Raw genomic sequence first — 12619 nt, 5'->3', positions numbered from 1 at the left:
CAAAGACCTGTTCAGGCTTCCCAGACTTGCAACCTATAATAGTATGCTTTTGTATACAAAGGCTACCTATCCACCCATGTCAGTGGATTGAGAAAGCTGCATTATTTATCCATTAGCCAACTGAGACATCAACACACAAAAGGTGGCTGATTGAGGCTAGAAGTAGTCTGCCATTGAACAAGACACGTTCTCTGTGCAAAACTAAAAACATATCTGGAGTAGAAATCCAATCTTGGGTCATAATCACACTGGTATTGTCATTTAATCAACTGAACTAAATATCCAACATTTTATATCTTTGCTGATTATGAAATAATATTAACAATAATACTACATCCTTAAAAAGCAACACTTATTTACAACAGGTAATTCAAAATCACTTCATTAATCTTTGCAGTATCTTTGGGAAGTGAAATAGAGATTCCAAGAGCTTTGTTTGACAAAAATAGGCTTTAGTGATTAACCGAAGAGTGGTTTTCAAAGTAGATTCCCCATCTCTCTTGGCCCAGTGGCCTAGGTACCCTCTGGATTCCAGGAAACAGATTTGCAAGATGATATGGATGTGTGAGGTTAGGCTCTCACATCCATGATTTTTAATCTGAACTACATAGGCTCATGGCGAGTGTTTTATTAACTTCAACCTGCAACCCCTGCTGGTTTCTCTGATGCTTGAATTTCACACTTCAGCTTGGGAAAACCAAGCACTAAATGTAAAATGAAATGGCATCAAACACAAGTATTTTGAGGAAGGCTTTGATCCATCACACCTGTTACTGAAATTCCAACACCTCCCTTGAGCCACAGGAGGCCCCAGAGTTGCTCAGGAGACTCTGGAGCCTAGAAAAGAGTTTTCAGGCCTCAGGCCATATAAAATAACTCACTGAAGAATTTCTATTGGGTATTTAACCTCCATCCAATTCAAAACCCTGCCATAGACAAAGTCCATGAAGAAGAAACTAAAATGTAATGCATCCTTGAGAATTTAATGAAAAAGCATAATACAACCATGGAAACAGGAAGTGAAGAAATACTTTACGCTGGAGCAGCCAATGACAGCACAAATACTAATATGCCTGATAAGTTGGGGTGGGTGAGTGGGAAAGACTGTCAAAAACTTACAGCTGTAATTCCGTCTTTAAGAATCACTTTTTAAGAACTAAACTACCTGCATAGATGGACATTGGGGTCTATGGAATACTGGAATACTATGAATGCATCATTGGCACTTCGTAAATATTGGTTGATTGAATAGATGAATAAATGCTCAGCGTGGGTGAGAACTCTACCCAGATATTAGATCTCATAAAGCTCTCAAAGGAGATTTGTCTACACTGATAGAGTGGTGTGAGACAGACCAGCAGAACGGACCTTTGGATTTAAGAAGGTTTAACTCTCCTGTTAAAATCCATAGACCAGAACTCTCCTGAAACTGACACAGCCTCCTCTTTTATGGGTCTGCCTCTAGAGTCATCTACCCAGCTGCCCAAGCCAGAAACTTGGCCATCCTTGACTTATTACATCTCACATCCAACTGATCACCATGCTTTGTCCTTTCTTTCAAATGTCTCACTAATCCATCTCCTTCTGTTTTCATTGCCTCAGCCTTTGTTGAACTGCCATCATCTCTCACTGAGCACTGTGACAACTTCAGTGAGTCCCTGATCTTCATTTTCTCTAACCCATTCTCCACAATTTAGTTGTAGTAGTATTTTTAAAGCACACATCTGGTCATGTCACTTCTGGATTAAAACACTCCAGTAATTCATTGTTCCCAGGAGAAAGTCTGAACTATTTAGCAGTTATATAATGCCCAACTATTACAAGGCATTTGCAGTCCCTGAATAAGCTCCCTTCTTCAGTCTTTTGCATATTCACCCATTCCTAGAGCTCTAGCAAGACTGTTCTTTCTGCCCACCCTCTTCACCTTGCTAACTCCAACTTATCTTTCACATCTCATCTTAGACTTGTTTATATGTTCCTCAGAGGCTCCCACAGGCTCTCTGTGCTTACCTCATTATAGCATTTTTCACACTGCATTGCAATTTTCTGTTAATATATCTAGAGTTTAGTTCACAGGTATGCACTTGAGAGCAAAGATCCTACCTTATTTTTATTTGACCCTAACATTTGCACAGTGTCCTCATAAGGTAGGCACTTAATATAGATTTGCTGAATGAATGAATATGTGAATGAAGAGTGCTGTTTGTCACAAGTGTATTTCAGCTTAACATGTCTTTTTGAAAAGTATTCTGTTTGCAACCTCACCCCAATGGGTGAGGTTCTCTGGAAGGTTCCAGCTTCTCTGGAAATTTCTCCATCTCAAAACCACACCCTGTCTGCCTCTGCTTCCTGGTCCTATTCTGGCCTCCTCATCTGGTCTAACTTGCCTAGATTCCCCCACCTCTTCTCACACTTTAGCTTACATACCTGCCCTTCCACCCAGCATGCCACTGGAGTCCCTGCCACTCACACTCCTGCCTCCTTCCCCAAGCTTGGAATGAATCTATATTCTTGGTTATCCACAAGAGACACCTGCCACCTAATGCAGCCAAGTCACACTGGGACTTCTAACCACCAGTTCTAGGGCCATTTCTGGCACTGGAGACTTGATCTAGAAATACAAATTCAGAAAAACCCTAGTCGTACATTAACTATGCCTTAACTGCCTCTATATGACCCTATCTGTAGAGAAGGAATTAATTAACTAGAAGTGCCATGTCTGGGGAATCAGGTAGCATATTCCGTCATTCAGATATTCAGGCAACCCCTGCTTCTAATGTATATGAACACTAGCACAGCAAACAAGTGTACTTGCTGGTAACTTACACTACAAATCAGGATATATATAAATGTATATATACTGACATACAAAAATGAATTCATTCATTCGATAAATACTAACTTGGTGTCTCCTAGGTACTAGTCACTGCACTAAACACATGGCATAGAAAAACAACAAATACTGTATCTTTCTTCAAGTAGTTTTCAAACTTGAGGAGGAGACACATATATGAATGTACCGTTACAGAACAACATATTAAGTACAAGCATAGACGCATGCATAGGGTAAACCAGGGATCTGCAAATAATGAAATCAGGAAGTTGGAATGGATCGTAGGGCCTTTAGTTCAACTCTTATCTTATGCATGACTTTCCAGTATATGCTTATTCAGCCAATACTTAAATACTACCAGTGATAAGGAGCTCACTCCCTCCCCAGGTAGCCCATTACATTTTTGAACGCCTCTGTGAAACAATTCTTTTTTTTTTTTTTTGAGACGGAGTCTTGCTCTGTCCCCCAGGCTGGAGTGCAGTGGCCGGATCTCAGCTCACTGCAAGCTCCGCCTCCCGGGTTCACGCCATTCTCCTGCCTCAGCCTCCCAAGTAGCTGGGACTACAGGCACCCGCCACCACGCCCGGCTAGTTTTTTGTATTTTTTAGTAGAGACGGGGTTTCACCAGGTTAGCCAGGATGGTCTCGATCTCCTGACCTCATGATCCGCCCGTCTCGGCCTCCCAAAGTACTGGGATTACAGGCTTGAGCCACTGCGCCCCGCCAAAACAATTCATTTTTAGAGTCTCAACAAAATAATAATATTCACCAGCAATCCTCAGTGCTGCTGAGCTGTTCCCGGAACTCCTGCCCTTTGTTCTGTCCTTCAAAGGCTGCCTGAAGGAAAGATGCTCTCCAGCCTTGCAGATCTAGACCTCCTTCTTCAGTGAGTCAGGAATCAGAAGAAATATTCCATCTTGGTTGCAAGTAGAGGGTGTAAATCTTTCTGGTCACACCCAGAAGACAAACCAAACAACCCACTGAAGCACAAGAGGGAAGAGGTCACACAATGGGATCTTCCTTCTCCACCAGAAATACTTAAGATCTCCATTATCTAGGATCTAGGTCTAATTGATGTCAGCTACCCAAAAATCCCAATCATCAGTGGCCTGTGGACCACAGTAGAATGGAGGGCAGTCTCCTCTTGGGCTGCTCCAAGGTTTTGGTTCTGACAAGTTTCCATTTCTAAGCTTGAAAGGTTATTTTCCTTCTAACTCCAAATAGTTCCAAAAATATCAGAATCTACATCTTCACTCTTAATATTCAAGTGAGAAAATTCTGTGGCACCTACAATAATCTTACACTTGTTTGGAAGAGAAAACATTCTAGGTATTCACTGTGAGAAAAAAAATACCTTTTTACATGAATAAAAGTACATGAAATACTAGAGGGATAGACTCCTCCTCTGTCTAAAATGGCTGATGTTTAGAGAGTTGAGATACTTATTCTAGGCTTCTTGTTTGTTTCCAAGAATTCTTACTGGCTTTATAGAATTGGAGAGTTTGAGTTACTTGGAAAGCATTATTTCAGATTGGTTTGTCCAACTGAGCAGACTATTTGTGAAGCTGCTGGGGAATTTATTGATGTCAATATTTTAAATATTCCAATAAATAATTTATGCTACTTCTCTCTAAGGAGATGTGGCAACAAGCATATTTTTAGGAAACTAATGAAGTTTCAAAATTATGAGGTCCTTTGCAGAACTCTCAGCGACTCAGGCTTTTCATCTCTGAAGTAGATCCATTGAGACTACACTCAGAAATCTCCTCTACCATGAAACCCTACCAGGCAGACTTATTTCTTTCTTCCTTTGTGCTTCTCACAGCTTTTTATATTCCATTAGGACAATGATTTTTCCATTGCAGGATAACACTCTCCCATTAGAAGGTGTCTCCTCGGGACAAAGTCACATCTTGTTCACCCTTCTGTTCCCACTGTTAGCACAGTGCATGGCCATACTCAGGCTCAGGTAATTCTTGTTGGATGAAGTAGACTGACATACCGACAGCTGAGAAACTCAAGTGAGTCTATGCCTGCAAACTCCTCACATAAAGCAGGGTTAAATCGGCAATCATAATGAAAGATTTGTCATTAATTCTGCCATTAGGCAGCACAATGCCCAAGGACACTGATGAGCAAAGAAAAAGGAAAATAAATATTTCAAAAGACTGGGTTTTCGTCTGGTTTGTGGCTTTTTAACATAATGACTTGGGACAAATCACCTTATGTCCCCAGAGCTTAGTTTTTCTTGGGTATGAAATAGAACTCATAAAGTTTATTCTTCCATCTTTGAATTTTGTGAAAATCAGATGCCAACTGGAAAATCATGAAAACAGTGCACAAATACATAGTACTGTTATCATTTCAGTAAATTTGCTTATAGAGCTCACTTGCTATGCAGCACTGAATTCCAACTTGCTTGCTTAACTTAGGAAGTGATATAATATGTGAGAGGCAGTATATATGTAGTGTAAGAGCAAGGACTTTGGAGACAAATCTGGTTTTAAATTTTGGATCTATGATCTGTGAGCAAGGTATATAACATCACCCATCCGAATTTTTCCCATCGGTAATAGGGTATCATAGCACATGCTTTGTAGGGCTATGGTAAAGATTAAGTGAGAAATATCTGTAATGTACCTAGTACAGATCCTGCCCAGAAATAAAAACTCAGCAAATGACAATGGTAGTTATTTCTATTATTATCATTATTAACACTTGAAGTAGATACACTTCTGGAAGTGACATTGTCCCATCTGCAGACTGCATTCCATGGGGAAACAGAATAACATGTGAGGAATCATTTATCTCAAAGGATAAGCTGCTGGCTAGAAAACACTTCTCTGAAAAAAAAGATGTGTAAAAAATGGGTGAGAGTGCAAACAAAAATCCATTGATATGTGCCAGTTCTAGAAAGGGAGGGGAAAAACTAGTCAGGAAAGAGCAACAAAGGCAGAGGAAGGTTCTGTAAGGACTTGCTAAGATGGAGCCATAAACAATACCACCTGGGTGTGGGAGGTTGGGAAACCCCAGCAGAGGATTAAGTGTTTCTATGAGACAGAAGGAGCTAGGCTGAAGTCTGTGAGGCAAAGAGACAAAGAGCCAGAGTAAGATAAACTGCCACGGCTCTCTGATTATAAGCCAAGAATAGGATATTGACATGGGCCCCACAGCAAAGGGCTGTTGTTAATATATAGATCTTTACAGCCATACCTGAACAGGGGAAAGCATCACAGTTGCCATCCAATCCAGCACTGTCCATTAGAAAGAGAATGTGAGTTGCATATATAATTTTAAATATTCTAATAGCCACATGTGTTAGTCACCTCCAACTGCTAAAACAAAATACCACAGTCTGGGTGGTTTCAATAACAATTATTTATTTCTCACAGTTCTGAAGCTGGGAAATTCTAGATTAAGGTCCTGGTCAATTCTGTTCCCTGGCAAGGACTTTCTTCCTGGGTTGCTGACGACCACCTTCTCCCTGTGTTCTCACATAGTGGAAAGACAGACTCTCTGGACTCTCCCTGTTCTTATAAGGATACCAATTCCATCATGGGGGCCCACCCTAAAGATGCATCTAAATTTATTCACCTCCCAAAAGCCCCACCTCCAAATACCATCTCCTCGAGGATTAGGGCTTCAACATATGAATTTGTGATAGCACAAACATTCAATCCATAACACCACATTGTTTTAAAAAAGTAGTACAGGTGAAATTAATTTTAATAATATGCTTAATTTAACCCAGTTTAGTCACAACACTATTTTAACATGCAATCAGAATAAAACATTTTTATTGAAAATGTTAGATGTTTTTCCATCCCAAGCTTTGAAATCGGTGAAATTGGTATCTATTTTCACGTATGCCACTTATGCCACATGTCCACTTGGACTATCCACATTTCAAAAGCTCAATAGCTACACATGGTACAGACCCCATCCCAAAGGAAAATGAATTTTATTCCCCTGATCTCCTAGGCTCTTAAGATCTTTTAAAAGCCTAGATTCTTACAGCCAGGAAAAGGCCTTTGGAGATGTTGCATTCAGAGATCTCTACATATTCTCAACAGGTTTCCCTTTAGCATGTTTACTTTAATTTAAGCAGTTTCACACCTGTTTAAATCTACCCTCCAATTCAATATTCACTGAAGGCTGACCTAATGTTTGGCCTGGACAGGTTAATCGTGGTTTATGTTCCATCCACTCTCTCTTCTAAGGGAAACTACCTTACCCACACCCTCCTCCTTCAATCCCCAGACACCCTATTTCTTCTTCTGCTCCCCACGATCTCTTTAGCCCAGCTGACCGGGAATGGACATATGACTCCATCTGTGTAGTCACCTGGTGTGGAAAATCTCGCTCAACCAGGGCAGACAATTGATGGGCCAATCAGATCCCCTGTCAGGAATATAGAGGCAGAATCAGCAAATAAGGAGAAGTACCAGAAGACACACACACAAAAGAAAACAGAGAGGGAAGGAGAGAGCTACAAATATTGGGTTTCCAGACACTTCTCAGATTTCTTCAGGGAGGGGTTTTAGGTGAGGGAGGTATGTGGCTTGGAATAGCTCCTCCTCAATCATTTTCCACATCAGGTTTCCAAAAGCCATTTCATTTTAACAGAGTGATTCTCCAGATGAAAGACATTTGAAAGGCTCCTGTAAGAGATCTCAAAATAACAGTGATTCCTGGGGCTCTGGTAGAACCTTCCGGTACCAGCCACAGTCTGGGCTTCTGAGGTGCAGCTGTTTCGCTGTTTCTGGTTTTCCATGCGATCATGCGATCCCTGCACCTTTCAGGGTCACAACTAGTTTACAAGAATCCTTTATATGCTGAGGGAGCCTAAGTGAGTCTACCTTTTAATACAATTGCCTTCCACAGAAAGGGATATTTTCATACATATTTGAGCAAAGTTCTTTTCCACATCTCCCCTTGGACTTGTTTGCTCTCAATCTCAAGGCAGGACTTGGGCTGACAGAGAAGTGATGGATTACTTTTGATCACATCCCCAAGTAATTATATTCTGAAAATACCTCAGCACAGTGGCCTTCTGGGGACCCTTTTAAGTCTCACATCATCTACAGCAGTGGTTCTCAGCTGAGGCTGCGCATTCAAACTGTCTGGGGAAATTCTAAAATATGCTGATGTCCCAGGTCCTCCCTCAGACTCTGAAATCAGAAACTCTGGGGCAGGTCCTTGGGTGCCCGTATTTCTTAAAAACCTCCCAACTAATTCTAATGTGGGGCCACAGTTGAGAAATACTGTGTGATACACAGGATGTGCCCTCACGTAGACTTGGGTTCCTATCAAAGAAAACCAGATACTGTTTTTAATTATTTAAAAAAGCATACTTTTTTTTTTTTTTAAGAATACATAGTGAGGAATTATCCAAAGTAAGAAGTTTCACTCATCAGTAGTATTCCCAATGGTCCCACTCCCTAGAGGTAACTATTGCAGTTTTTTATGTGTCCTCCAAATATTACCTATGCTTTTTCAAATATTTAAATATCTCTCTCTCTCTCTCTCTCTCTCACACACACACACACACACACACACACACACACACATTTTCCCTCTGGCTTTTTGTCTTAGTAATATGTCTTGATTATTAGCCTAGAATTTCTTTTTGTATAAATCTATGGGGCACAGGTGTAATTTTGTAACATGCATAGATTGTATAGTGGTGCAGTCATGGCTTTTAGGATAGCCATCACTCATATAATGTACATTATACTTATTAAGTAATTTTTTATCATACACCCTGCACTCTACTCTAGCCTAGACATTTCTGATAAGGAAAAATAGTTTCAGGGCTTGAGTACTTATTTTTCCCAAATAATAAAACAAAACACTGTATAAAACTAAAGTAATTAAAACAGTATGATCTTGGCCGGGCGCGGTGGCTCAAGCCTGTAATCCCAGCACTTTGGGAGGCCGAGACGGGCGGATCACGAGGTCAGGAGATCAAGACCATCCTGGCTAACCCGGTGAAACCCCCTCTCTACTTAAAAATACAAAAAACTAGCCGTGCAAGGTGGCGGGCGCCTGTGGTCCCAGCTACTCCGGAGGCTGAGGCAGGAGAAAGGCGTAAACCCGGGAGGAGGAGCTTGCAGTGAGCTGAGATCCGGCCACTGCACTCCAGCCTGGGCGACAGAGCAACTCCGTCTCAAAAAAAAAACAAAAAACAAAAAACAGTATGATCTTGTTACTGGAATAAATGAATAATTTGTTAGCACAGAATAGGAAGTCAAAAAAAATCAATAGAATTGATGTAGTGTATGAAAATATTGGCATTTCAAATTAGTGTGGAAAGAAAGGATACACTGTTCAATAAATAGTATTGAGATAATTATTAGAACAATTGTCTATTCATTTTATTAAGTGATTCCTATTTTATAGCATATAAAAATTAATTAAAGATGAATTAAAGTCTTCACAATAAAACTAAGCATGTTAGAAGAAATAATTTTATAATTTTGGAGTGGGAAAAATCTTACTAAATAATACATAAAATCTAGAAGTCACAAAATAACTTTAGACATATGAGGCTACATCCAATTTAAATTTTCTCTAAAAAGAAAGACAGAATAAAGAAAAGTAAAATAAAAATAAGGAAATGAAAGGTAAAATTTATAACATGTATATAAAAGATTAATATCCACATTTTAAAAGTTTTCTATGTATCAATAAGAAACTGACAACAGAAAGCTAGATAAGGCTATGAACTGATAATCAATAGATAAAAAATATGAATTATAAAAGTATAAAAAGATATTCAATGCAACACTCAAAGAGTCAAGTTAAAACAATTTTGATATCTTTTTTTTCACTTACCACATTGGCAAAATATTTTAAAAGATTAATATAAGAAATGGTGACTATTTGAAGAAATGGATATTCTCATACTTTGGTAGAAAAATATGCTAAAAACAGTTTTTAAATGGCGATTTGGCACATCCTCACATCCTCTAATATACAAATTCATATGTCATTTGATTTAGCAATTTCACTTCTAAGTATCTATCCTACAGAAAGCAATTACAAAATAAGTGCATACGAAGATATATGTAATATGACTTTTTTTGTAATAAAAAAAGAAAACATTTTAATGACTGTCAATAAATAAAGTAAGGTATAGTTATATTGTAAATCTCACATAGCCATTAAAACAAATAAAATGACTCTATAAGAACTGATATGAAAAGTCAGTAAATTGACATATAAATTGTAAACAGCCAGGTGCAAAACAATTTACAAAGAGGATCCAATTTTTGTCCAAGAAAGATACACATGCACACTTTTAATCACGTAGAGAAAGACCTTGAAAGAATAGCAGACTTTTAATAGAGATACTTCTAGGGAAGTAAGTGAGATTTCAAGCTTGAGACTATGAAGCTTAGAAGGAAACTTTATTAACACCATATATTTTACATAGTTTATTATGGCATATTTATTACATCTGTAATTTTTTAAATAATTAAAAGAAGAAAGTTTTCTCACTGTTTTAATTTGTACTTTATAAATTCTGAGTTTTTCTTTCATATGTTTATTGGCCATCTTTATTTCTTTTCTTCTGAGCAGCCTGTTCATGTACTTTGCCCATTTTTATTCAAATTCTTTTTTTGTATTGAATGTACTATTTAAAATTTTTAAAGTATATTTTGCTCCATTGCATAAATGTTGCAAATGATTTTTTTCTATTTATCATTGTATTCTGATTTCATTTATACTACTTTCATCACATATGTTTTATTCATATTTTATGTAATTAAATGTATCAGTCTTTTCTTTGTATAGCTTCTGAGTTTGGAGCCATGCTTAAAAAGTTATTTTCTACTTCAAGATTATTAAATAATTTACCAATTTAAAAAGTTATTTTTATTGCTTAATATTTAATATATGTTGTTATTCATCTGGAATTTATTTGGAGACAGGAATCCAGCTTTAACTTTCCTTTCCAAATATCCTTTCCCTCAATACCACTGGGTTGAAACACCACATTGCCATTTTTGTTGGCTCTTTCTGGACTCTATTTTTTTCCCACTGATCTCTACAGTTTTGTACCCGTACTTTAATAATTATGTTTTGTGACATGCTTTGATTATCTAGCTAGTATGACGAGACTTCCTCTCTTGTATTGCTTTTCCTGCCAGAAATTGTTTGTCTCTTCCCATTTTCAATTGTAAAAGTTTATTGAGAGATAAGATGTTACAGACTCACTTTTACCTTTCCTCTCCTCTAAATATAAGTAAATACTCTGGAAATAACTCACCAGATGATTGTAAAAGGACTCTGAAAGATGGAAAAAAGAAAGTTGACTGGCTAGGGACTTCAGGATGTGAGACACCATAGTGAGTTCCCTGGGTTTTCTTTTTATCTCCCATATATTCCACGCTGAGCACCAGGGAGGCTTACAACCCCAAACCACCAACAGGCATAGAATAGAAAAACAAACATGAAAAGCCTACTGTCTCTGGCCAAAGGCAGGGAAAGGGTGAGCCCAGAAGAATCCTACCAGAGAAATAATCCTCTGGTCCTCATGCTGAGCTGCGGCAGGACCAAGAGACTGATCTGCCTGCAGCTGCAATAGTAGCACAGCAGACTGAACCACTCCCCACCCTACACATGCTGGCAAGCCCCACTCTCTTCAGTGTCAACATCAGCAAGCCCCATCCAATACCAGAATGCTGGTGGGCTCCATCTGCATCACCATCAGTAGTGTACCTATCCCATACCCAAGACAACAGGTAGGCCAATCCATCCTCAGGGGAAGCATTAGCAAACCTGAACAGGACCCATCCCCTCCTTCATACCCACCAAACAGCCCATGAGGCACTTGCAGTAATAAAGCAGGAGCCCAAATAGCAGCAGAAAAACAAGGTAGACTGTATTAGCATTGCAAGAACTCTGAAAACAAATTGTCATTGGAACTACAACTCACAAAAGTAGACCAGAACTTACACGCTAAGCCCCAAGAGGGTGACTGCTTACTAAAAATAAAAGATCTAAGTGGTATGAAGCTTGTTCTAAAATAATACCCAAAGTGTCCAGTGTACAAGTGGAAGTCATTCATCATACCAAGAACCAGAAAACATACAACTTTTATGAGAAATGACAATCAACTGATGCCAACTTTGAAGAGACTCAGATGTTGGAATTATCTGCAAAGGATTTGCAGATTTTAAGCAAAGGATTTTAAGCAATCATTATAAAAATGTTTCAACAAACAGTTACAGATTTTCTTGAAACACATGAGAAATACACAATTCCAACAAAGAAATAGAAGTCATAAAAAATAACCGAATGCAGAAAATAGAATTTAAATAGACAATAACAAAAGTCACCAGGTGAGTTTAGTAGCAGAGTGGTGATGATAAGACAGAATCAGTGAACTTAAGGACAAATCAATAGAATTTACTTGTACAAAAAAAATAGACAAAAAAATTTAACAGAGCCTCAGAGGCTCTGTAAGATCAAAACAAAGATATTTGTATCATTAGCATCTCAGAGGGAGAAGAAAAAGACTGTGTGGCTGAAAAAGTATTCAAAAAAAAATAATGGCTGAAAACTTTCAAATTTGGTGAAATGCATAAACGCACAGATTCAGGAAGCCAAGTGAACCTAAATAAGATAAATCCAAGGAAATCCTCATTAAGACACATTATAATTAAACTTCTGAAAACTAAAACAAAACAAAACAAAAATCTTAAAAACAGCCAAAGAGAAATGATGCATTACCTATAGACCAACACCAATTTGAATGACAGAAGATTTCTTGTTTGAA

General features: G+C 38.4%; 1 protein-coding gene across 4 annotated transcripts in view; it reads right to left on the bottom strand.

Annotated features, from left to right (window-relative positions):
• AMOTL1 (angiomotin like 1) overlaps positions 1-12619 on the bottom strand; it is a 193076-nt gene that overhangs the window by 159832 nt on the left and 20625 nt on the right. Inside the window, exon 1 of one of the 4 annotated variants that reach the window (XM_033207041.1) lies at positions 3602-3736. The exons of the other annotated variants lie outside the window; for them this stretch is intronic. The gene's annotated coding sequence lies outside the window, so the exon portion shown is untranslated. Of the gene's footprint in view, positions 1-3601; positions 3737-12619 lie in introns of those variants that run through there. 4 annotated transcript variants of the gene reach the window in all.

The sequence above is a fragment of the Trachypithecus francoisi genome, unplaced genomic scaffold, assembly GCF_009764315.1.
Source record: "Trachypithecus francoisi isolate TF-2019V2 unplaced genomic scaffold, Tfra_2.0 Lachesis_group8, whole genome shotgun sequence".
Classification (NCBI taxonomy): domain Eukaryota; kingdom Metazoa; phylum Chordata; class Mammalia; order Primates; family Cercopithecidae; genus Trachypithecus; species Trachypithecus francoisi.
This window is presented reverse-complemented; position numbering and strand designations above follow the sequence as displayed.